A 27,552-nucleotide genomic window follows, 5' to 3' on the forward strand; every position below is an offset into this window, starting at 1 on the left:
CCGGCTAGTGGCAGAATCAACAAACTGGTCTCTAGTTTGGAGAAATGAGTTCATCGCCTGGGTGAATACACAGAGAAATAAATACATAAACAGAAAAAAATACAGAAGTAGAATATTAGTAAAGTTTGCTTTATTTAAAAAGTTTGAAGAGTTTTCATATAAAAAATCGGAGGCATTAATTTTCAGCTCGCCGTCATATGTCTGTTTACTTAATTATTTATACTTTGACACTTCGTGTGTTTGCGGGAACATGCTTCATATGGGAAACAGGAGTAGTGGATGAATGCCGATCCAGACCCACTTTTGGGTCCATCTACTTCACTGTAGTGTCTCTGACCCTCCCCCCCAAAGGCCACCCTCCCCTCCACCTTCGTCCTTAAGCACACCCCCTCCCCCACGATTCCCCCACCCTCTACCTTCCCTCGTTCCCTCGCCATTCCCCCTCGCCTTTCTGTGTGTGCCCACATGTTTCACTTAAAGAGTCTCTGGGTGCTGTGCACCCTATTAATTATTTATATACAATTTCTGAGAGCGCTGGAGCAGCATCCGCCCGCAAAACGTGCGGTGCGAGAGGTGGCTGTCGACTGCGGCCACGCACAGGGTGAGCAGAACTGCCTGCTGGGAGCCCTGGCTGCCTGGTTTGAACAAGCTTCATCCGCCTTGGTAGTTGCAAAGTCAGTGTGGCAGATTGCTAACCGAAGGGGCCTGGGTTTGATTCCTGGCCAGCTCAGAGTTTCTCTGCTCGGGGACTGGGTGTTGTTCTTACATTCATATTGTCATAACTGACGCGAAAGTCGCCTCCAACACGCTGTTGTATCGTCTTTCCACTATTGAGATAGCTACATGGACACGAACTGAAAGCCAATAAAATGAAACAAGAAAAACTTCCTGTGGGTTTAGATTTGTTCATTGCTACAACTACCACCATTCCTGCACTAGCTGGCTTGAACAAACTGCCAGCAAGATTCTACACATTCACCACCACCACCACCACCACCACCACCACCACCACCTGTAGTCGTTTACAGGTTGCAGCATATGCATCTGTAGGCATACAATATGATTCAGTTGCTCTATCAACGTCGTTTTATGCAACATGCAGTGTTATATGGCCTTCAGAAACCATGTGTCATCCTAAGAAATCAGTCACATATATATTTTATCCTTGTATTTACAACTACTTCCCCCCAATGAACCATGGACCTTGCCGTTGGTGGGGAGGCTTGCGTGCCTCAGCGATACAGATAGCCGTACCGTAGGTGCAACCACAACGGAGGGGTATCTGTTGAGAGGCCAGACAAACGTGTGGTTCCTGAAGAGGGGCAGCAGCCTTTTCAGTAGTTGCAAGGGCAACAGTCTGGATGATTGACTGATCTGGCCTTGTAACAATAACCAAAACGGCCTTGCTGTGCTGGTACTGCGAACGGCTGAAAGCAAGGGGAAACTACAGCCGTAATTTTTCCCGAGGGCATGCAGCTTTACTGTATGATTAAATGATGATGGCGTCCTCTTGGGTAAAATATTCCGGAGGTAAAATAGTCCCCCATTCGGATCTCCGGGCGGGGACTACTCAAGAGGATGTCGTTATCAGGAGAAAGAAAACTGGCGTTCTACGGATCGGAGCGTGGAATGTCAGATCCCTTAATCGGGCAGGTAGGTTAGAAAATTTAAAAAGGGAAATGGATAGGTTGAAGTTAGATATAGTGGGAATTAGTGAAGTTCGGTGGCAGGAGGAACAAGACTTCTGGTCAGGTGACTACAGGGTTATAAACACAAAATCAAATAGGGGTAATGCAGGAGTAGGTTTAATAATGAATAGGAAAATAGGAATGCGGGTAAGCTACTACAAACAGCATAGTGAACGCATTATTGTGGCCAAGATAGATACGAAGCCCACACCTACTACAGTAGTACAAGTTTATATGTCAACTAGCTCTGCAGATGACGAAGAAATTGAAGAAATGTATGATGAAATAAAAGAAATTATTCAGATTGTGAAGGGAGACGAAAATTTAATAGTCATGGGTGACTGGAATTCGAGTGTAGGAAAAGGGAGAGAAGGAAACATAGTAGGTGAATATGGATTGGGGGACAGAAATGAAAGAGGAAGCCGCCTTGTAGAATTTTGCACAGAGCACAACATAATCGTAGCTAACACTTGGTTTAAGAATCATGAAAGAAGGTTGTATACATGGAAGAACCCTGGAGATACTAAAAGGTATCAGATAGATTATATAATGGTAAGACAGAGATTTAGGAACCAGGTTTTAAATTGTAAGACATTTCCAGGGGCAGATGTGGACTCTGACCACAATCTATTGGTTTTGACCTGTAGATTAAAACTGAAGAAACTGCAAAAAGGTGGGAATTTAAGGAGATGGGACCTGGATAAACTAAAAGAACCAGAGGTTGTACAGAGATTGAGGGAGAGCATAAGGGAGCAATTGACAGGAATGGGGGAATTAAATACAGTAGAAGAAGAATGGGTAGCTTTGAGGGATGAAGTAGTGACAGCAGCAGAGGATCAAGTAGGTAAAAAGATGAGGGCTAGTAGAAATCGTTGGATAACAGAAGAAATATTGAATTTAATTGATGAAAGGAGAAAATATAAAAATGCAGTAAGTGAAACAGGCAAAAAGGAATACAAACGTCTCAAAAATGAGATCGACAGGAAGTGCAAAATGGCTAGGCAGGGATGGCTAGAGGACAAATGTAAGGATGTAGAGGCCTATCTCACTAGGGGTAAGATAGATACCGCCTACAGGAAAATTAAAGAGACCTTTGGAGATAAGAGAACGACTTGTATGAATATCAAGAGCTCAGATGGAAACCCAGTTCTAAGGAAAGAAGGGAAAGCAGAAAGGTGGAAGGAGTATATAGAGGGTCTATACAAGGGCGATGCACCTGAGGACAATATTATGGAAATGGAAGAGGATGTAGATGAAGATGAAATGGGAGATATGATACTGCGTGAAGAGTTTGACAGAGCACTGGAAGACCTGAGTCGAAACAAGGCCCCCGGAGTAGACAACATTCCATTGGAACTACTGACGGCCTTGGGAGAGCCAGTCCTGACAAAACTCTACCATCTGGTGAGCAAGTTGTATGAAACAGGCGAAATACCCTCAGACTTCAAGAAGAATATAATAATTCCAATCCCAAAGAAAGCAGGTGTTGACAGATGTGAAAATTACCGAACTATCAGCTTAATAAGTCACAGCTGCAAAATACTAACACGAATTCTTTACAGACGAATGGAAAAACTAGTAGAAGCCAACCTCGGGGAAGATCAGTTTGGATTCCGTAGAAACACTGGAACACGTGAGGCAATACTGACCTTACGACTTATCTTAGAAGAAAGATTAAGGAAAGGCAAACCTACGTTTCTAGCATTTGTAGACTTAGAGAAAGCTTTTGACAATGTTGACTGGAATACTCTCTTTCAAATTCTAAAGGTGGCAGGGGTAAAATACAGGGAGCGAAAGGCTATTTACAATTTGTACAGAAACCAGATGGCAGTTATAAGAGTCGAGGGGCATGAAAGGGAAGCAGTGGTTGGGAAGGGAGTAAGACAGGGTTGTAGCCTCTCCCCGATGTTGTTCAATCTGTATATTGAGCAAGCAGTAAAGGAAACAAAAGAAAAATTCGGAGTAGGTATTAAAATTCATGGAGAAGAAATAAAAACTTTGAGGTTCGCTGATGACATTGTAATTCTGTCAGAGACAGCAAAGGACTTGGAAGAGCAGTTGAATGGAATGGACAGTGTCTTGAAAGGAGGATATAAGATGAACATCAACAAAAGCAAAACAAGGATAATGGAATGTAGTCTAATTAAGTCGGGTGATGCTGATGGAATTAGATTAGGAAATGAGGCACTTAAATTAGTAAAGGAGTTTTGCTATTTGGGGAGCAAAATAACTGATGATGGTCGAAGTAGAGAGGATATAAAATGTAGACTGGCAATGGCAAGGAAGGCGTTTCTGAAGAAGAGAAATTTGTTAACATCCAGTATTGATTTAAGTGTCAGGAAGTCATTTCTGAAAGTATTCGTATGGAGTGTAGCCATGTATGGAAGTGAAACATGGACGATAAATAGTTTGGACAAGAAGAGAATAGAAGCTTTCGAAATGTGGTGCTACAGAAGAATGCTAAAGATTAGATGGGTAGATCACATAACTAATGAGGAAGTATTGAATAGGATTGGGGAGAAGAGAAGTTTGTGGCACAACTTGACCAGAAGAAGGGATCGGTTGGTAGGACATGTTCTGAGGCATCAAGGGATCACCAATTTAGTATTGGAGGGCAGCGTGGAGGGTAAAAATCGTAGAGGGAGACCAAGAGATGAATACACTAAGCAGATTCAGAAGGATGTAGGTTGCAGTAGGTACTCGGAGATGAAAAAGCTTGCACAGGATAGAGTAGCATGGAGAGCTGCATCAAACCAGTCTCAGGACTGAAGACCACAACAACAACAACATTTACAACTAAATGTTACGATCGCGGTCTCAGTTGAACGACATTCAACAATGAGTGAAGTGTTGGAAATACACCCTGTTGATGGCTGTGTCTCTGGAAATATAAATATCAGTATCGTTCTTATGACTTGACATACTCTTCCCTTTGCTGTCACAGTATTCCACGTCAAATCCATACCTTCCTTTGCACATGCCTGAACACAAACACACACTTTATAAGCCTGGTGCTCAAGGCGAACTTATCACATAACCCTACTACTAAGTATAATACTTTGTCAATAACTGATCGCTGGCAATACGAAATAATACTGACTGAAAATCAATGATGGGTCAACATGTCTCATAAGTTTTTCTTGCGAGTGTTACCACCGTGTCTTAAAAAGAGAGGTTTAACCGTCTTACAAACCACGAGATGCTAAAAAACCCAATCCCAACAACTACTGTGTTACTGTCACAAGCGGTCTTGGTTCTACATGTGCACCCAATTACCCATGTTAAAAGCTATACTGGCTTTATAACTTCACGTATGGCATTACCTACGAATCACGTGGTTTTCCAGACAAATACCGAGACAGTTATCGGTGCAGTGTACAGTATAAGACCAACACGTTGCCGACGGTGCAACCTCGTAATAAAATTACCGCATTTTGAAAGCCATTTGGCTAAGTAGTGTGATATGAAACCAGTATCTGCAATGCCCTCATGCCACTGCCGCTACATATTTCCCAGAATTTGTGAAGCATTCTGTCTTGATGCCATATCATATTTCTGGCACTCTCATATCTTGAAACGAGCCACCTTTCTTGAGCCTATCTGCTACAATAAAATACCAACATGGTTTTAGGTAGCCCCTATGTATCTTGCAACTACCTCTGACTCTGCGCTAACGCCTTTACAGCTTTGCACATGTGATTGTTCCAATGTAAGTCAGAAGTCAGAGATAGCTATATCTACCACCTTTGGAAAACCGTGTAGAAACGGGCGAAGCTGAGTTACTGTGACAGAACTGTGTTTGGACCATTCATTGGAAATGAAACCTGCTCCTGCAACACGAGGTAGTATAAAAGACGGTACAGGAAATGGGTGGAAGGACTTGGATTTTGCTACTGCGTTGTGGTGCTTCTCCAGACTACAAGCAGGTACTACAGATCAATGTCCCTCAAGGTCCATTCACGTCTATCACCCCAACATTCTATAATCGTTATTCTGTTCCATTCACCAGAGAATAATTACGAACTATAAAAGCTTCACTGACTTCATCTGATAGAGAACTCAATAAGATTTTTACTGCATCCTTCTCCTCCCATATATCAAAAGCAAATACCACATGCATGCTGGCTTTGAGCACATGTGACAATCCTATTAAATATACAGGTATTGATCCACTGCACAGACCAGTTTAAAGTTTCATCACCTATACTGTAGGAGGATGACCGTATCCCCCAGACTATGCTGTAAGTAGAAAGAGACGCTCTCTGTGACCCTGTGTCGTTTGAAACATTGTTTTTTTTCTGCTGTAGAATGGTTTGTACACTGTCAAACATTTTGTTTTTCCGCCACAACTTCGAGGTTGCATTGTCCTGATGGAATTTGAACTTCTCACCAGGGAGCATGGCAGGGGGAAGGCACTTTCCCACCAAAGAAGTTAATTAATTGATCAATTTAATTAAGTAGTCAATCAAATTGATGAGGGTGAGAGGGGGTCTATTCCAATAACTCAGACCAGAAAGTGTACCTGTAGCAGCAAGGGGGGAAGGGGATGGGGGAGGGGGTAGGGGGACAATAGGTTAAGTGCCTGTCAATCAAAAGGAAATGGGGGTGACATGGAAAGCACCTAACAGAACAATAGGTTAAGTACCTGTCAATCAAAGGAGAACAATCGGTTTGCTCCTGAGTGCATACCTGTCCCTGATGTAGGCAACCCGCACTAACAAAATGAGCTCACACTGGCCTAGCCCCATTACTGATGTTATCTTGCCACTTAATTCTGAGTCTTCCTCTTCCTCGCATTGCATCTATAGTGCTGTAGAATGCTATTTTAGGTAGTCTATTCTCCATTATTCTTGCTATATTAGATAAACTACGTGAGAACTTAAATGTGGGTTCCTGGACAGGGCTTTAAACCTGATTCCTCCCACATAAGAATCCATTGGCTTAGCCCCTTTGTAACCTCTCTCTTCTCCTCCTAACACATGTGGTGAAGCTAAGATTTGTTACATTAAAGGACCTAGACTCAAAACGTAACACATAAATTGGAAAATTTCCACCACCACTATTCCTTGAATCATCGTGCGACACAATGTTAAAGGTCTGCCTCATTGTGGTTTCCCGTGGTGAACATTAGCAGCTTACATCGCTCCCTACAAATTATGGTTCATGGGCACATGCCCCAAGGAGAATGCACCATAACTGCACTCCGTGTTTTTCAGGCAAGTGAGACGGTTGTGTCGACCTTGACAGTATACAACCATTTCCCCACAGTCAACTCGGCCTCTAGGAGTTCATTAAGAGCAACAGTATAAACCTTCCAGCACTGTGGTGTACTTAGAAGATGGCCAAGTGAATACCTGTAATGGAATCTCGATCAGTGGCGTCGGTTTCTCTTAGACGACGAATGCAAGACGCCTGATGAACTTCGTAGAAGAGGATGGAGGCGGTCACAACCAGATGCACGTCTTAGGTATGCAACTCCTTGGGTTCGGCAAGGAGCTGGGTCAGTCATGTTTAGGGCCAATACCATGTACGCATGTCGGACGCTTCTAATAGCTAACAAGGGTAATTCGAGGGCTGTGGAGCGTCAGACGTCCGCCTCCGTTGCTGAGTGGTCAGCGCAGCTGAAGACCTGGATTTGATTCCCAGTACTCCCAGGGATTTTTCCTTGGTGGCAGGACTGTAGTGGGGTGCACTCAGTTTCATGATGCCAGCTGAGAAGCTGTTTGACAGATCATGAAATCCGACAACGGCCGGGAGAGCTGTGCGCTTGATCTCACGCCCCTCCATATCGCATCCAATGGCGCCATTACAGGGGATGACACGGCGGTCGATCGTTACCGACGAGCCTGCCAGGGTTCTTGGACAGAGTTTACGTAGTATACTTTCACAGAGCATCAGACAGGATGCTCCAACGTGTTGTCCAGCCCTGCAGTCAACATTTCGGTGATACGGTGGTCACTGAAGACCAAAATGCACGAGCACGAGCATACCGCACCCAGTTCGTGAACAGCCTCCTTCGTAAGGCAGGAGTCAACCGAAAGAAGTGGCCTGTAGTATCTGATGACAGGAATCCGACTGTGGATGCTTGGGGTCGGTTGAAACTTGCAGTACCTACTAGTTGCGTGAAACTTCACACAGTTGGTGGCTTCAGGAGAGCTACCGTCCAGGAGTAGGCAGACTTGAACAGCAGCATTTGCTACAATCGTTTATTCGAATGCCAGATGGGTGCTCGGTCTCTGCCGCAAAAACATCAGACATGAACAGTCAAGCACGAAAGAAATGAGGGCAGAGTTAATTCTGTTCACGGAGTTCCGATGCCTGGAACGCATTGGACCAGAAATAGATGTACCAATCACACGACGAATAGAGGTATACCAGACACATACAATACGATGGAAACGTGATAATGCAGAAAACAAAATGATAAAGTGAATGCTTTTTATTTCCACAACTCTTAGAAGTTTGTCAGTAGGATATTGCTCACTTGTGGAGTTTAACAGCTTTGGTATTCAAATTTTGTGTAGCTGTTCTAATTTATTTTATTTCATTAGTCTCATCTGGTGTCATGATGTGTATTTTCATTCATGCATGCATACTACAGTATATCCTGTTCCTTGATAATCTATTTTACATATTCTGATCTTTGTCCGCCAGTACAGCTCTTCTCGTGTACAACTGCTTCTAGCGTAAAGTTAACTATTTCCGAATACCACAGCAATTCAAATTACAGGGCTTGATTATAGAAACAGGTGGTTAATTATTTATAAGAAAATACTCAAGACTTCTATTATGTTTATTGCTTGTTCCAACTTTTCTGCAGTATCAGTAACTTTCCATATCAAATGATAACGCTCTCTGCGACACGCTGTAACAAAAATACAAAATTAAATGCTGAGCTCAGGTAACCGAATGAATAAAACATAGGGAATGCGATCAGTCTTACAACAGCTTAGTTTTAACACCTCAGTGTTTCTATCCTTAGGTTACTGAGACCAACCCACTGATAAAGAAGGAGAGAGCATTAAGCGGATAAAATATATTTTCTTGTTGAGGAAGTTCAAAAATTACTCCTTTTGAGTTGTATTACTATTATCATAGGTGTTCCTCTTTTGCTGAGAGTGTGGTTTTTCACATGTGACCTCTTTGTTCTGCAAAATAATCTTCCAACACTGAAGTGAACTACCTGCGCTAAAGTAAAGGGTAAAAGTTTCGTAAAAGTTGAGGAGGCTTTGTCTCTCTGACGGCAGCGCTAGGACCGTAACTTCCTGAAGCACACTTCTTGGCCGCTGAGGATCAAAGTTTTTTATGGCGGCTTACCAGTTACCGAAGAAATTCCCACTTGACGCAGGTGGCAGTTTGAAACAAACTCAACTTTTCGCAGTGTGCGTATCGACATAGCTTAGATGCTATGGAAACTAGGAACTAGTTTTTTGTAGCCTTTCCCATGTCAAAAGCATTGTGAAGCATGAATCGAACGTAGAAATCTAATTCTAACGGATATATACTATAGTTTAGATGCTATTACGAAGACAGTTTTCACAGAGAGATGATTTATCTTTCAGTTTAACAATATTTAAAGCACTCCGAGTTAGCAGTGCTGAAAAAAAAAAAAAAGGAAATACAAAAGACAAGAAAGGGAAATTCAGTTAAAAAAGAGTTTCACAGATTAAATAGAACATGGATGCAACAGATATAGAACTGAAATCGTAATGAGCAATAACGTCTATTGCAGTATGGGAGAACCGCAGAAATGGTATTGTTTATGAAATACGGACGTTAACAGTAATCTCTCATTATAAAAAATATGTAAAAATACAGCGTTCCTTATGCAACACCCACTTTTAATTGGTGCTAAAATAATTTCTTAGTGAAGAAAACCAGAACACGAGCATACAGCCGCATACTGACAAACTGTGATCCTGAAGTAGTGTCAATTCGATCAGATTTCTTTGTGGGTATTTTTGTTCTTGTAGCATGCTAGGTATTAGGTTGGAAAAGTACTGACTGTAAAAGCGAGTGCTGTGGTATATCAACAGAATGAATTTCACGGCAGCTTTATGTACGTGGTAGTTCTTTTACGGCTGAACCTTTTTGACCCTGAAAGCTAAACAGTCGAGAGGCTGCAGGGAAAGGCAGTCCGTTAACGGTGAATCTGAGTGCATACTGTAGTCTTTTTACTACTTCCGGCACCAGTCTACGGTATTGGGTACCCATTACTTGCTTGTTGCAGCCATGAAAGACACCGATAACACTGTTTGGACTCTTATGTCGCGACGTTTTCCCAGAATACACAAGAGGAAAGCTAGAGTTGAAGTTTACCGAAATGGGAGAAAATAGTATGAGCAAGTGATAAATGTGAAGGCGCTGTAGAAGAAAAGGAACGGCTTGGAGGGCATTACGATTTCCGGACAATGCGACAGGAACGCAGGAATCGTTTTCTTCGCTCGACTGCGCAATATCTCTCTTATTTGAGAAATGGAATGCCGCGGTTCTGCCGTTAGGAAAGGAATGCGCCGTGGGCCTATAGTTAAGAGACCGATGGAATTGACTCACGCTTTTACCTTCTCGAGCACAACGAATAATAAATTAGAGGCAGTTGCGGCCACACCTTACACCTAAAATTTCCACTTCTTATTGGTCTGGTTTACTTATGCAGCCAGTAAATTTAATGAGCGAGACGGGAAATAAGTTTTCTTGAGGAAGGGCAGCACTTTGTCGGTTCTGAAATCGTACTACTCGAGTTCACTTGAGCGCATAGTTAGCGTTTTGCCGTCGATGTTATCTGTGCTCTTAGTAGTTGGAAGAGCAGGTTTGTGCCGCTCTCCGTTTTGCGTTTATTCTTCATGCTCTTAATGGCGAACATTCCTTCAATATTGCTTCCTTATTGTTACGAGCGAAGAAGTAGTCCTTTTACCATCCGCTCCCACGGTTCTGGATGACCAGTTCTTTAACTTCCCTCTTCTAAAGACAGTCATTTGTGAAAATGTGAAACGTTCTGCCATCGCTTTCGTTAGGCATTCTTGACGATGTAACGCCGACAACTTAAGAGACAGAGGGTGACGTAGTGCTATTTTCTCTTTAAAACATTGCTGTCCTTACAGCAAACAACCAAATATAAATAGATCACTCAACAGCAGTGAGACTATCGCTTTGTCAGTTACTTAGTAGCGAAGCTATTGGTATTTACATGTGTGAATTCGAAACAAGCGCTAATTGTGCCATAATTTCCGTAGAAAGATGTGGGAACTTTCAGAAAAAGACTAATTTATTCAACATTGTGCGCAACGCAGATAGCATTGACAATCTCCCCCGAAGGTTATGTTCATATCGTTCGTGGTAGAAGTAAACGTCGTGGATTGTGAAGACAAACGCGTGAAGAAAAATGTTAGTTGTTACCGGAATTTACAGCAGAAAAGTGCTCTTGGTAGACAGTAGCACAAAAATGTCAAGTTCAATTGTGAAACTTGAGCGCCGGTAATTCAGTGGAGAGAAACTTCTGTATATCCTGCTGTGCTGGTGCTACACTTTCCTGCAACGAGATACTGCTCCGATAACATTTCTTCAGGATTCCGAAGATCTAGAAACGCCTTACGGATGCCATTGACACTAATGTAGTTGGCGAACGCCCTTTCTCTCAAAACTATGAGAGTCAACCTTCTTAAAACATGATCTTCTCCTGGCGAGAAATCTACAAAGTGTAGTAAATGTAAACTCTGTCCATAATCCCTGACGGGCCCATCGGTTCCTACCGACCGCCATGTTATCCTATACCAATGGTATGACGGGGCGTGGGGTCGCCACACCGCACTCCCCGTCTCTGCAACTTTTTAGTGACATGGAGCTGCTACGATTAGGTGAGGTAGCTTCTCAATTGGCATCACGAGGCGGAGTGCATCCCGTTCCAAAATCTCTGGCAGTACCTGGAATCGATCCCTGATTTACAGCGTGGCAGACAGGCGCTCAGACCACTCAGCTACGAAGGTGGACTTCAGTGTAGTAAACGAAGAAATCTCGACGAGAGCTGCATAGTTTATTTACAGAGTTCTTCTTGCAAATGTGGCTTTATGAACGATTTACGTCGCTTGGTAAGTCTGCTGCATTTCGTTTAGTACAGTGCAATATTTGTCTAAATTGGTTGTGTAACGAGCTTTCGTGCCTTCCATCTTCTGGTGAGATATTAAAAAAGAAAGCTAGTGTAAAGTTAAGGTTACTTCTATATCGTATCATCATTAGAATATATCTGGTGCCTGTTTTTTCGGACATGCCGAATAAACAGACACCACATATATATAACTAGAGCGAGACAGCTGAATGATTCCTTCAGTCTGATGCACAAACACGCTCGAACTCTTAAGGCAATCACAGAATCGCTGCGAGTAAGTAGGATAATGGACAGGGAACTACCTCTGTAGTGTGTGGATAGTTCAGTCATTTGATTCGGTCAGGGGCCGTGCCCGGATGGCCGAGGCGGTCAAGGCGACAGTTGACGAGAAACGGAAAAATCCAGGTTAGTCCCGTTTCGGCACAAATTTCCAGCTGTCCCTATTGATGTATTTCAATGCGCACTGTGATCATTATTTCCTTTGGATCAGACTTAATTAGACACACATTTCTAGGTCATTTGCAGAGGGATGAGAGAAGGGATTATTTTTTCTGAACAAACCATCACATTATTCGAATGAAATGATGTTCGCGAAACAAATTTCGGCCATTCCCAATTAAGTCTTCAGTGTGTTTCAAAGCCTTCCTCCTCCGATTACGATGTTGTAATAAGCGCCTACCGCTGTGATGGAAATGAAGGAATTGTTACTTGGGTGTTGATAACTCCGTGGGTACGTTCCAATCTACAGGTATTTACTCGTAAAAACACTCTCACGAGGATCCCATCAATCATAGTGTTTTATTTCCTTGTTTGACCTAGCTGAGACCGTTCTCGTGTAGAGGAAGGTGAAGGCCTACCACGATAAGAGCCATGCCTAGTGAAGTGCCGCTGGAGTGAAACTGATAGTCTGATTTATAATTAATTAATTAATTAATTAATTTTTGACAGAGCTCAAGATTTAGCAGTGTCAGATGGGACGAAGCAACGTATGAAAAGCGTCACACTTCAAGAAATGTACATGCTGCACTGTGAGAGTTTTCCACATCCACCAACTTCATCAGGGTTTCACCAGTGGGTTACCACCGTTCTCCTGCGTTTGGGTGCTATTTTGGAAACAAAGCGAAGTTAGTCAAGCAGCTGAAAAAGTAAACTAGTTACCTTTTTTACCTTAACTGAAAATCCCGTTAATGGACTATTATTTATGTTACCAGAATAATATCGCATCGAATGTTAGCAATTGTGATCAATAAGAGCTAATTTTCGTTCAAATGGCTCTGAGCACTATGCGACTTAACTTCTGAGGTCATCAGTCGCCTAGAACTTAGAACTAATTAAACCTAACTAGCCTAAGGACATCACACACATCCATGCCCGAGGCAGGACTCGAACCTGCGACCGTAGCGGTCGCTCGGCTCCAGACTGTAGCGCCTAGAACCGTACGGCCACTCCGGCCGGCCTAATTTTCGTCTAGCTGCTGTTTAAAAATCTAGCTATGAAATTCGATATTTCAAATGATATAACATAATGCCGGTATCACTACTAAAAAGATACATAGATTCAGAGACTAAAGCGAGCCTTAGATTCTGTCGCCGGCCGGGGTGGCCGAGCGGTTCTAGGCGCTACAGTCTGGAGCCGCGCGACCGCTACGGTCGCAGGTTCGAATCCTGCCTCGGGCATGGATGTGTGTGATGTCCTTACGTTAGTTTGGTTTAAGTAGTTCTAAGTTGTAGGGGACTGATGACTTCAGAAGTTGAGTCCCATAGTGCTCAGAGCCATTTGAACCATTTTTAGATTCTGCCGGCGGTTCGATTATAGCCGCTTATTGATTCTTATAGCTTCTCATTTGGTTTCATGAGACTGAATGGGCATGAGATTTTTCCATCTCAGAGGACGCTGAGGTTCTCGCCAGGAGTCGAAACCGGGACTTCCACAACAGAATGGGAACGGGTGATAGTGACCATGTTGCCGATCTTCAATCTTATAGTAAAACACTCATAGTACACACCGGGTGGTTACAATTAAAGTGTGGCTACTCACATAGGTGCAGTGTGGGCTGTAATTATCGTATGGCAGCAAAACTTGGCAGATATTCTAATGCGTTAATGTGGAAAGGATTTACGTTAGCAAATAATTGCTTCCAATTCTGGCCACCAGGTGCAAACCCCATCTCGTCGACGTCTCCAGTGCCGATAATGAACAAATTGTGAAAGCAGTGGCTAATAATATCAACATTATTCCTTTCTCACTTGTTTGAGAATTTCTAACCGTGTCCCTTTCCTAACCTATTACATACGGGAACATTACTGCACATCTTTCCTGCATTCGGAGCGCCAGAATTGCACCTGGTGGCCAAAATTGGTACTAGCTTTTCTGGCGTAAATCGGTTCCGCTTTAGAATACCTACAAAGTTTCGGTGCTACAGGGCAGTTACTGCCCGCATTAGAATCTTAGTAGCTGAACTTCAGTTATAACCACACAGTACAAAAGCCATTCACAGGAATAAAATAACGATTATATTAAGCTTCATGAGGTGATGTATGTGTTCTTGAAATCATTACGGACGATGGTGGCGTGAGCTCCTGGTGAAGATATTTGGATGCAGCTAGGTCTGGAGAGGAGTAATATGAGAGGGTATGAGAAAGCCTTGGCAGATGGTAGAATGCGGATGATAATTTCATGTGGCTCAATGGCTGGGTGCGAGTCTTTCAACTGGCAGTCTCTTCGGTGAGTTGCGTCTCCCTAAAATCTATCGCAGTTATTCAGCCGGGTAAGGAGACCTACAGCTTAACGTGGAATCCGAACCATGTGTCGTTCGTGACGCTGAGAGGCGAAAGCTACATTAAAGTCAGGTAGGAAATTTCCGTTGTCCGAGCGGGATTCGATTCAGCGACCTCACTGTTTCCAAGCACACGATTTACCGCTACAACATCGGCAGCTGATAGGATTGCAACTATCCAGCGAATGGATAGGTTACAGCCTATTTGGTGAAATGGACAATGAAGCGTAGCTTACACTAAGGTGACAAATCATAGTATAGCGATAAGTATATATACGGATGGCGGTAGTATCGCGTACACAAGGTGCTAAAGGGCAGTCCATTGGCGGAGCTATCATTTGTACTCAGGTGATTCATGTGAAAAGGTTTCCGACGTTATTATGATCTCAAGATAGGAATTAACAGATTTTCAACACAGAGTGGCGTCCGGCCATCCTGATTTAGGTTTACCGTGATTTCCCTAAATCACTCCAGGCAAATGCTGGGATGGTTCCTTTGAAAGAGCACGACCGACTTCCTTCCCCTTCCTTCCATAATCCGATGAGACCGGTGACCTCGCTGTCTGGTCCCCTCCCCCTAAAAAGCAACCAACCAACCAACCAATCAACGCAGAGTGGTAGTTGGAGCTAAACACATGTGACATTCAGTTTCGGAAATCCTTAGGGAATTCTGTATTCCGAGATCCAGTGTGTCAAGAATGTGCCGAGAGTACCAAATGTCAGGCATTAAATCTCACTACGGACAACGCAGTGGCCGACGGCTCTCACTTAACGACTTAGAGCAGCGGTGTTTGTGTACACTTGTCAGTGCTAACAGACAAGCAACACTGCTTGAAATAACAGCTGAAATCTATGCGGGGCGTAAGACGAACGTATCCGTTAGGACAGTGCCGCAAAATTTGGCGTTAATGGGCTATGGCAGCGGCGACAGATAAGTCCTTTGCCAAGAGCGTGACATCTCTAGCACCTGTCCTGGGCCCGTGACCATATCGGTTGGACCCTAGATGGCTGGAAACTTGTAGCCTGATCAGGTGAGCAGGTGAGTCCCGATTTCAGTTGGTTAGAGCTGATGGTGGGGTTACAGTGTGGCGTAATACCCACGAAGCCATGGACTCAAGGCACTGATCAAGCCGGTGGTGGCTCCATAGTGGGTGGGCTGTATTTACATGGAATGCACTGGTTCCTCTGAATGTTCGGCTACGTAGACCATTTGCAGCCATTCATGGACGTCATGTTCCCGAACAACGATGGAATTTGTATGGATGGCAATGGGCCACGTCACTGGACCACAGTTATACGCGATTGCTTTGAAAAACATTGTGGACAATTCGAGCGAATAATTTGGCCACCCAGGTCGCCAGACGCGAACCACATGGAACATTTATGGAATATAATCGAGAGGTCAGTTCGTGCACAAAATCCTCCACCGGCAACCCTTTCGCAGTTATGGACGGCTGCAGAGGCAGCATGGTTCAACATTTTTGCAGGGGACTTCGAACGACTTGTTGAGTCCATGCCACGTCGAGTTGCCGCACTGCGCCGTGCAAAAGGTCTGACGCGATGTTAGGAGGTATCCCGTGACTTTTGTCACCTCAGTGTATAGTTGATACGATCAGAGACGTGTGCTGCATAGTAAGAAAGAAAACACTACTTCGATGCAGTGTTTCGAGCCATTGCTGCAGAATACAGCAAGTGCAGCGGCGCGTGCCCGCAGTGGCCAGCAGGCTGTTCGCTGGATATTGCGAGTGGAAGCTTTAGCGGCGGCCGGCCGCTGCCAGCTGCGCAGGTTAAGTGGATTGCCGGCCAACCTGGCGAAGCCCCACCACCGCTCGGCGCTCACGTGTCGCCCGCACATGCTCTGCTGCCAGGCCGCGTATAGCGTGCATGCTTCTCAAAAACGATGCGCCGTGAATCCGCAAGTAACCACACTGATAGCAATATACTTCGTTTCCATTGCTTACTTCAGAATAAATGACATTCTGCGTCAGTAAAACCGCTTTCAGTAAAATTTTGTTTCCGTTCTTCTGGTTCCCCAGTGTGATGAATTTCTTTATTGCGATAGGCCTTTTTTGGCTCTAATTGCCATTGTCAAGCTATCAGTGGAAAAATACATAGACTTCTTATTATTTACTTAAGGGTACTTACTGTTAAGGCTATATGTGTATATATGATACTTACGTCTATAGTCCGATTAAAATTACCTGACAGTTGACACTTCAGGCGTTGTAGCTGGTTTCCTCCAGTCGGAGCACTCATCAAACCCGAACTGTTTCCCGTTGCCAAATTGCGCTGTCGTTATTGGTGTATTTGGGTCCTTCGTATTTCATCACACATTGTAACCAGAACACACACACACACACACACACACACACAACCGCGCGCACTAGCATAATGCCTTCACCTCGATTTCTTTGCGGTCCCAAATTTTGATGTTGAGTTTATCGCTATTCTCATTTATGCGACTCCTCATTTTCGTCTTTCTGCGGTTTACTTTTAGTCCAGTGTGCTCATTAGAATGCACTTTCCATTCGACATGTCCTGTAGTGGCTCTGAGCACTATGGGACTTCGTAGCGGTCGCGCTGTTCCAGAATGAAGCGCCTAGAACGGATCGGCCACACCGGCCGGCAGTCCATTACAGGGATGTTACTTCGGAGTGCATTATGTCGGAGCTAGGTGAAGTCTAACGCGGGCAAGTTTTTGGGCCGGCCGAAATGACCGAGCGGTTCTAGGCGCTTCAGTCTGGAACCGCGAGACCGCTACGGTCGCAGATTCGAATCCTGCCTCTGGCATGGATGTGTGTGATGTCCTTAGGTTAGTTAGGTTTAAGTAGTTCTAAGTTCTAGGGGACTGATGACCTCAGATGTTAAGTGTCATAGTGCTCAGAGCCATTTGAAGCGCCTAGAACCGCTCAGCCACACCGACCGGCTGTACTGTAGTTCTTTCTTACTTTCACTGAGGATAGCAATGTCATCAGCGAACCTTATCACTTCCTCAGCCTCAGATTTAATTCCATTCCTTCACCTTCCCTTTATTTACGTTATTGCTTCTTCGACGTATACTGTGTGTCCCAGGAGCAATGGTTAACAGTCAGGGATATGACAGGAACGATCATTAGAAGCAAAAACAAGTCTAGTAAACATGGGCTCTAAAATACACACCTTAAGAACTATAAGTACTTCATCTTCGATACTGCGAAATAATGGGAAGAGATAGTGTGGACCAAAACAAGAAAAAGTTGTCTAGTAACCATGAACTCTGAAATGTGTACCTTAGATATGTGTTTCACAATTTTGAAGATGAAAAATTGCTCATATTTCTTAAGGTATGCATTTTGGAGCCCATGTTTACTTACGTTTTTTTCTTTGTAGGGTCGTGCCTTTCATATCGCTAAATATTGACCATTTCTCCTGGGGGCATCCTTAAATTGAACAGTAGCGGTGAAAGATTACATCCATGTCTTACACGCTTTCTAATCTGAACACTTCATTCTTGGTTTCGCATTCTTGTTTTTCCCCTCTTCGTTCTTATACGTAATGCATATTACACGTCTTCCCTATAGCTTTCACCCTTTTCCTGGTAATTTCGAACACCCTGCAACATTTTATTTCGGCGAACGTTTTTCCTAAGCCGACAAATTTGATGAACGTGCTTCACTTTTCTTAAGACGTGCTTTCATTATGCTTCTCTAGCGCATTTACCTTTCCTAAAGCAGAATTTATCGTCGTCTAGCGGGCCCTCAATTTCAGAACGTTGAAAGTGGCTCATGTTCAAGTCTAAGAGATTGGAGAAGTAAATTATGCCTAAAATTTTGATGCATCGCTATTACGATAAATAACATAAAACACATAGGCGACGGGAAATGTTCTCGGCTTGCCGATACAGTTGTTTATAGGTAAACAATACATTTGAAACATCGTCTCATCAATGCACTTTCTCCGACGTTTTACCGCGTAGTGGATTTAATATCTGATGCGTGATTCTGCTCCCATAAACTGTTCATTAGATCGAAAAATTTATTTCAACTTCCTTAGAAGTGCGAATTTGTGGAGCAGCAAGATCTTTTGAATAAACTGGGAAAATGTTAGATTTCGTACTTACACTACAGTTTATCAACTGCCAAAAATCCATGGTGAGGAAGTGTACTGTCCGTATAAGCGTTCTTTGCAATCCAGGCATCTGCAAAGTCACCAATTTCCAACCAAAGCTTTAGTAGAGATTCTTTCCTGTTGTGACTCAGTGGACTAAGTCTTATCCAGAATAATAATAAATTGTTGCACACCGCTGGTTGTATTGAGAACGGTCCAAACGTTGCTAAGAAACTAATTTTTCTTTGGCCAGCGCTCTTCAGAGACGGAAGTCACCTTGCACAAAGGTTGTTCAATACTTCATTCCTCAAGTATAATCTACTGCACTCTTTCTTTTTACACGTCTATGTTGACTGTTATTCCATGGTAGTTCTTCACGTTGATCTACAAAAGACTGTTACTTTGTCCGTTTCTTAACCTTTCAAGGAGTGGGCTCCTCATCAACCTTCACCACCTTAGGATGAATTTTCATTAAGGACAAAAAATTCCCAGAATATAAAATTTATGATGGTACGGGTGTTCCAATTGTTCCTTTCGACAAAAAGCACAAATACGATTAGTTAAAGTAACAGTATAAGCAAAAATAGTTCACAATTAAGCCATACATGGTTGGCAGTGCACCATCTTGTACCTTGAAACAGGTGGGTCTTTCACCATGGACCGTGTTATACTTTCTTTAATGCCTTAACCATTTTTTTCTGTTATGAAAATGGAAATTTGTTACAGTCCAGTAGTTTCTGTCTAAAAATGTATTTGCCTTGTAATTGGTTTTAAATAATATTGCTACTTAATTTGATTTCACTAACTGATTATTGGTACGCAGCAGAGTAATATTGTAAAAGATACACGATTAAATACAGTACTAACAAGACTGTTTCGCTTACAACGCATTTAAATTTCAGTGGACTTTTTCTTCCTCTGTACATTCCTATGTTGTACCTTGAAACATGTTTTCACACTTTGCAAACATTGGTGTTCCAGTGTAATTTTTGTAATTTCAGAAAAAGACTGCAACACATAAAAAGTTAATATTATCTTTTGAAAACAGAATTAGAAAATGTATTAAACATATATTACAAGGCTGACTAGAGGATAATCTGGAAACTATACCATGGTACAAAACTCTTCTCTACTCCATGTTGGTTATTGGGGATGAGTAGTCGTGAATTAGCATAACAGTGAAGCCATAATCTTTGATATGCGTGGTGAAACATAATTTTAAGTGTGAGTCAAGGACGTTTCATTGGCCCAAAACTTCAAGAAATATTACAGTTTACAAGAAAATTAGATGAACTGTAATTTCTGGTAAATACATACGAGAGCATTTCCTAATTAAAGTTACCGAAACAATATTTTTGATCAATTCAGGAGAAGCTGGTATGGTGGTTAATTGTTTAACCATTCCTCCACAATTCTCGCTGCTATTTAAAACAAGGTATATGACTGTGGGAGGTGATCTGCAGCGACAGCGCAGTTGAATATTCGGATAGTCCCTAGGAATCAAAAGATAAAGAACAAGAAAATCTTACATGTAGATCGATGAAGAAGACGACGGAGCTACGTCCGATACTGAAACTATTGGTGATCGCAAGAATGAGGATTCATGTTCAATCAGAGATGAGTCAGTGATAGCACGTACGCGGGTGTGGGCACGTACGGGATGGTACGCCTACGTCACACGGGGCAAATATCATCTCCAACGTCACGCTGGAGGTTAACGTCCAGCTGTACACGATGGCACAATTTCAACATATTCCGCAGTTCAGGCATTACATTGGCATGGTAACCATCCTGAAGAATAATATTCTATATGACTACGGCCCCTTAACGCTAAACCGCGTTTAGCTTGTGACGTTGACTTGTATTCTCGAGAGCAGGTTTTTGTCTGGCCATCGTGATTTCCATGGTTTTACCAAACCCTTTAGATGAATTTTTAATTAATTTCTTTGAAAAGAACATAACCTATTGCCTTCTCGATTCTAGTCTTTTTCGAGCTGGTGGCCCGTGTTTAGTAACTTCATAGTCTACGGTCGTTAAATAGTAGTCTCTCTTTCCGTCCCTTCCATTTTCATATGACAAGATCGTGATCAATTCCTTTCTCTTTTTCGTTCCACGTGCTTATTCGTAATGAAATGTCCATAACAGATTAAAATGGAACCTTCCTTAAAATCTGGGAGCAAAGGAAAGTAAGTTCAGATTTAACGTACCGTCGCCGTTGCTTAGCATGGATTACATATTCACGATCATCAGTCATAAAGCTTCATTAAAACTTCACTACGCATCACATTCTTAAGCCATACACATTCACGCTGCTTCTGTATATTTTATGATATTCTCTACCAACATTTCATTAGGTGCTCACCTCCATCTTCGCGTACCTCCCAAAATGCAACAGAGAATCTCGTTGGTGCTCCTACTATCAGTTCCTATGGAATGTCGGACCTATCTCCACTTCATTTTCGTGATTACATCACGCACTCACGTCTGCTCCTTGATCCAATTGCTTTTTTCCTGTATTTCCTCGTAGTTCCAACGTGTCTCTCTTCTTTGCTCACTGAGATACCATCACTTTGCAAAAATTGACATATTATCCTCGGAGATGGTTCATTACAACTTGTTGTAAAACACTTCCCCAAGGAAGTGTTATAGGCCCTCTTTTGTTCCTGGTCTATATTAACGAGATAGGAGATAATCAGAGTAGTCCTCTAAAATTATTTGCAAATGATGCTGTGATTTATCGTCTTGTAAAGTCATCAGATGACCAAAACGAATTGCAGAATGATTTAGATATCTGTATGGTGCGAAAAGTGGCAACTAACCCTGAATAAAGAAAAGTGTGGCTGGTCCCGGCGGAGGTTCGAGTCCTCCCTCGGGCATGGATGTGTGTGTTTGTCCTTAAGATAATTTAAGTAAAGTAATGTGTAAGCTTAGGGACTGATGACCTTAGCAGTTAAGTCCCAGAAGATTAAAAAAAAAAGTGTGAAGTTAATCACATGAGTACTAAAAGAAATCCGCTAAATTCCGATTACGCGATAAGTCACACAAATCTGAAGGCTGTAAATTCAACTAAGTACTTAGGGATTACAATTACAAATAACCTAAACTGGAACGATCACATAAATAATGTTGTGGGTAGAGCAAACCAAAGACTGCGAGTCATTGGCAGAACACTTAGAAAGTGAAACAGATCTACTAAAGAGACTGCTTACACTACACTTGTCCGCCGTATTATGGAGTATGCTGTGTGGTATGGGATCCGCATCAAGTGGGACTGACGGATGACATCGAAAAAGTTCAAAGAGGGGCGGCTCGTTTTGAATTTGTAAATTTGTGGTAAGACCTTATGGGATCAAACTGCTTAAGTCATCGTTCCCTAAGCTTATACACTACTTAATCTAACTTAAACTAACCTATGCTATGGACAACACACACAATCACACACACACCCATGGCCGAGGGAGGACTCGAACGTCCGAGGGGGGAGCCGCGCGGACCGTGACAAGACGCCTCAGTCCGCGCGGCTCATTTTGTATTATCGCGAAATAGGGGAGATAGCGCCACAGATATGATCAGTGAATTGGAATGGCAATCATTAAAACAAGGGTGCTTTTCGTTGCGACGGGATCTTCTCATGAAATTTCAATCACCAGTTTTCTCCTCCGACTGCGAGAACATTCTGTTGGCACCCACCTACATAGGAAGAAATGATCATCACTATAAAATAAAAGAAATCAGGGCTCGCCCAGAAAAATTTAAGTGCTCGTTTTTCCCGCGCGCCTTTCGAGAGTGGAACGGTAGAGAGACAGCTTGCAGGTGGTTCATTGAACCCCCTGCCAGGCACTTAATTGTAAATAGCAAAGTAATCACGTAGATGTAGATGAGAAAACACATTTTTTATTGTCCGTCTAGATTGCTTTAATTTTTCTAAATGATCGGATTCGATTAACATGAGCTATCCCTAGAGCTAATTGTATCTGTTAGAGGCATTTCACCGATTCCCGTAAGATTTGGAGCCTGGTGTGCCTCCTCACTGAAGAGATCATTGACCGTTCTCGTCTTAATGATATACAGGGTGAGTCACCTAACATTACCGCTGGATATATTTCGTAAACCACATCAAATACTGACGAACCGATTCCACAGACCGAACGTGAGGAGAGGGGCTAGTGTAATTGGTTAATACAAACCATAAAAAAAAAATGCACGGAAGTATGTTTTTTAACACAAACCTACGTTTTTTTTAAATAGAACCCCGTTAGTTTTGTTAGCACATCTGAACATATAAACAAATACGTAATCAGTGCCGTTTGTTGCATTGTAAGATGTTAATTACATCCGGAGATATTGTAACCTAAAGTTGACGCTTGAGTACCACTCCTCTGCTGTTCGATCGTGTGTATCGGAGAGCACCGAATTACGTAGGGATCCAAAGGGAACGGTGATGGACCTTAGGTACAGAAGAGACTGGAACAGCACATTACGTTCACATGCTAATACCTTTTATTGGTCTTTTTCACTGACGCACATGTACATTACCATGAGGTGTGAGGTACACGTACACACGTGGTTTCCGTTTTCAATTACGGAGTGGAATGGAAGGGAGTGTGTCCCGACATGTCAGGCCAATAGATGTTCAATGTGGTGGCCATCATTTGCTGCACACAATTGCAATCTCTGGCGTAATGAATGTCGTACACGCCACAGTACATCTGGTGTAATGTCGCCGCAGGCTGCCACAATACGTTGTTTCATATCCTCTGGGGTTGTAGGCACGTCACAGTACACATTCTCCTTTAACATACCCCACAGAAAGAAGTCCAGAGGTGTAAGATCAGGAGAACGGGCTGGCCAATTTATGCGTCCTCCACGTCCTATGAAACGCCCGTCGAACATCCTGTCAAGGGTCAGCCTAGTGTTAATTGCGGAATGTGCAGGTGCACCATCATGCTGATACCTCATATGTCGACGCGTTTCCAGTGGGACATTTTCGAGCAACGTTGGCAGATCATTCTGTAGAAACGCGATGTATGTTGCAGCTGTTTGGGCCCTGCAATGAAGTGAGGACCAATGAGGTGGTCGCCAATGATTCCGCACCATACATTTACAGTCCACGGTCGCTGTCGCTCTACCTGTCTGAGCCAGCGAGGATTGTCCACGGACCAGTAATGCATGTTCCGTAGATTCACTGCCCCGTGGTTTGTGAAACCCGCTTCATCGGTAAACAGGTAGAACTGCAACGCATTCTCTGTTAATGCCTATTGACAGAATTGCACTCGATGATTAAAGTCATCACCATGTAATTGCTGATGTAGCGACACATGAAACGGGTGAAAGCGGTGACGATGCAGTATGCGCATGACACTGCTTTGACTCAGTCCACCGGCTCTCTCAATGTCCCATGTACTCATGTGTGGGTTCATGGCAACAGCAGCTAACACACCAACTGCACCCGCTTCTCCTGTGACGGGCCTGTTACGGACCCGTTTGCGTGCTACGACCATACCTGTTTCATACAGTTGGCGGTAGATGTTTTGCAATGTGCGGCACGTTGGATGCTCTCTGTCCGGGTACCGTTCTGCATACACCCTGCAGGCTTCAGCTGCATTTCGTCGACACTCGCCATAGATGAGTATCATCTCCGCCTTTCCAGAGTTCAAATACACCATGGTCACAGTTCCTACAACACTACACTATCACAGACGTCTGGTAACACGGTGTACTACAGTTGGTCTGCGTGCGGAGACGAATGCAGAATAACAATAGCAGCAAGCGCTACATGCGGATACTGCGACAACTAGACCAAACCACAACAGTGCACTACAGCCACACTCGTAAACACGGTCATCGTGAACATGTCCCAGCAGATCCTGCTCGCCGACCGTGGCCCGTGTTTGTTACAACACGCAACTGAACGTCGGAGGTTTCAAGCGTCAACTTTAGGTTACAATATCTCCGGATGTAATTAACATTTTACAATGCAACAAACGGCACTGAATACGTATTTGTTTATATGTTCAGATGTGCTAACAAAACTAACGTGGTTCCATTAAAAAAAAACGTAGGTTTGTGTTAAAAAACATACTTCCGTGCATTTTTGTATGGTTTGTATTACAGTTACACTAGCCCCTCTCCTCACGTTCGGTCTGTGGAATCGGTTCGTCAGTATTTGATGTGGTTTACGAAATATATCCAGCGGTAACGTTAGGTGACTCACCCTGTATATGTGGTGTCTGTTTTCCGAAAGAACAGTGAGAGGTAAGATATAAATAACAATAAAATGACAAATTTAGGTAACGTGATTTCTGACATGGTTTTTAAATCTGACTAATGCGTCCTCCGCTGCCTTTTTAAGGTGTGTTTGCACCCTTGCACCATTAGTTTATTCAGCCACTTAATAGTTACAATACGTTCGCGAATCAAAACGTCTATGTAGTAATTACTTTGTCAATCTGATGATGTGCTAAGAAGGTTAAAAGCGTTATCAATAAATATTTCAGCAGATACTGTTTTTCATTTGGAATATGGAACCACTGTTACCGCACCAAGCCAAAGCAGAATGGTAAAACGTGTAACTAGAAGAAGAGACAAGATGAAATGGCTCTGAGCACTATGGGACTTTACATCTGAGGTCATCAGTCCCCTAGAACTTTGAACTACTTAAACCTAACTAACCTAAGGACATCACAAACATTCATGCCCCTGGCAGGATTCGAACCTGCGACCGTAGCAGTCGCGCGGTTCCGGACTGAAGCGCCTAGAACTGCTCGGCCACCGCGGCCGGCACAAGATGACAAGTCACTCATTACATCAGGGAACAACTTCCATAGTACTAAAGGAAGCCGTAGAGGGCAAAACCTGTAAGGCAAGATAGAGATTGGAATATATCCAGCAAATAATTGAGAACTGTCCGCCCCTGGTAACTGAGTGGTCAGCGCGACGGAATGTCATACCTAACGGTCCGGGTTCGATTCGCGGCTGTGTCGGAGATTTTCTCCGCTCAGCGACTGGGTGTTGTGTTGTACTTATCATAATCATTTCATCTCATCGACACGCAAGTGGCGTCAACTCTAAAGACTTGCACCAGTCGAACGGTCTACCCGACGGGAGGTCCTAGCCACACGGAATTTTATTGAGGATTGTTGAGCGTAACGATTATTCTGAGATGAAGGGGTTCGTATGGGACTAAAGGTCATGGCGTGCTGCAAAAACCAGTTACATGAAAAGAATGGATGTTGGAATATTAGTCGGATTAATTACGCATTTAATGGGGTCACGTTGTAGCACCTGGTAGTAAAATGCACACACCTGTAAGGTGCGGCATCAGACAGGCGATGTGTGCAGTTAACCTTGTAGGAGTGCCCAAACGATAAAATTCTGGACTATCAATCGAGAAACCGGTATAATGCCTGAGGTTTAATCAGATTAGTATTTATCAAGCCCGTGTTCTGTTGTGAAGAGTCAGGCTATCGACGGTTTTTCGGAACTCCTACAGTGCCAATATCATGCCTCATGGAGTCACTGTTAACTATGAAAAGCTAGTTACTGCTTCGTACCACGCTAATGCGAATTAAAATATCTTGGGCAGTTGTACATTATTTGGATAAGATGCTTTGTTCACTACCATGAGCCAGTTTCAACGTAATGGTCATTTTCAATATTGGACACAACGATTGCCCATTGTCAGTCGAGACGCACGTTTACAAGCTAACACAGTTTCGGTGTATAGTTCCTTTGGCAATAGATGTAAGGACAGTTATATTATGTTCTGCATTGATTTGTATTCTGTTTAATCGATGTTGTGTTTCCAATATGCCTCCGCATTTTCTCTGTTTTTTGACTACATGTGTGTTCTGCTAACAGTTTGTTTGATCGTTGTGAGAGTATACTTTAAATTTCCGTTACAAATTAGCCAACAGTGATGAACGAAACGCCGTGAGACTCTGTGGCTCAATAATGCGCAGTGGTGTCTATGGAAAGAAGTAGTGGAACATTGAAAATGAACTTTATTCCAATTTAAATAACGTGTCATACTCCCAAGGATATGTGATGGACGAACAGTTTTTTTCTAAAAAATATCGTGATTTGAATTGATATGCACATAATGAAGAGTTAAAAACCGTGTTGCGTGCTATTTTTGCTTACCTGCGGACAAATGCACCTTATGTCAACCTACAGTTAATTGTGGCCGTTTGCGTAATAAATCGCAAAATCTAAGAGTCTCAAAGAGAACAAATTTGTGCCTAAAATCATGTTTGGAAAAACAGAAAGTATCGCCTTCGCCATTGAATGAAGGAGAACAAAATTTTCGACATAAAAATATTAATGTATAGATCTGTGAGCTTTTCATGAGATTATAGTTGTTTCGGTTGTTAGCACGGAAGTTTAAAATAGGTGCATCGTTGAGCGACGAAATTAACTGTGAGGGTCAGCAGAACAACTAGATGTGGTTCTATGCTGTACGTAGAGCAGAATAAAACGTCATGATTATTAATAGCACAAGTACTTATACTAACTAGTCTTAACGCCGAACTTTCACCTCTCTTACGTGCAGGTGTGTTAATACTGAAAATGGCAGCTTGATTTGTCTCTTGGATTAAATGCATCCCGACTGTGGTAAAATGAAAACAATTGTATATGTTGTACTGAAGGCGAGGAACATACAGATTAATTTCAGCTTTGTTAAGTGGGCAAAATGAACGTTACTTCGAGGCAACAATTACTGAGATGCACGTCACCGGGGATGCCATATGAAGATTTGAGGAGAATTCGATGTGAACTCGCATATCGGTAATGTTTTAGCCGTGTGTAGTATAGCCTGTGATGGAGTTTTTGCTATCAGATTTATTGTATGGATATGAAATCGATAAAAATTGCGGTGTAGGTTCAAGTTGTATTATGTAT

At 42.9% G+C, this 27,552-nt stretch overlaps 1 protein-coding gene across 2 annotated transcripts in view; it reads left to right on the top strand.

Moving 5' to 3' along the window:
• The window catches only part of LOC126470317 (homeotic protein female sterile), a 568,331-nt gene that overhangs the window by 24,317 nt on the left and 516,462 nt on the right, over positions 1-27,552 (top strand). The window lies entirely within an intron of this gene.

Source organism: Schistocerca serialis, chromosome 3 (assembly GCF_023864345.2).
Source record: "Schistocerca serialis cubense isolate TAMUIC-IGC-003099 chromosome 3, iqSchSeri2.2, whole genome shotgun sequence".
Taxonomy (NCBI): Eukaryota; Metazoa; Arthropoda; class Insecta; order Orthoptera; family Acrididae; genus Schistocerca; species Schistocerca serialis.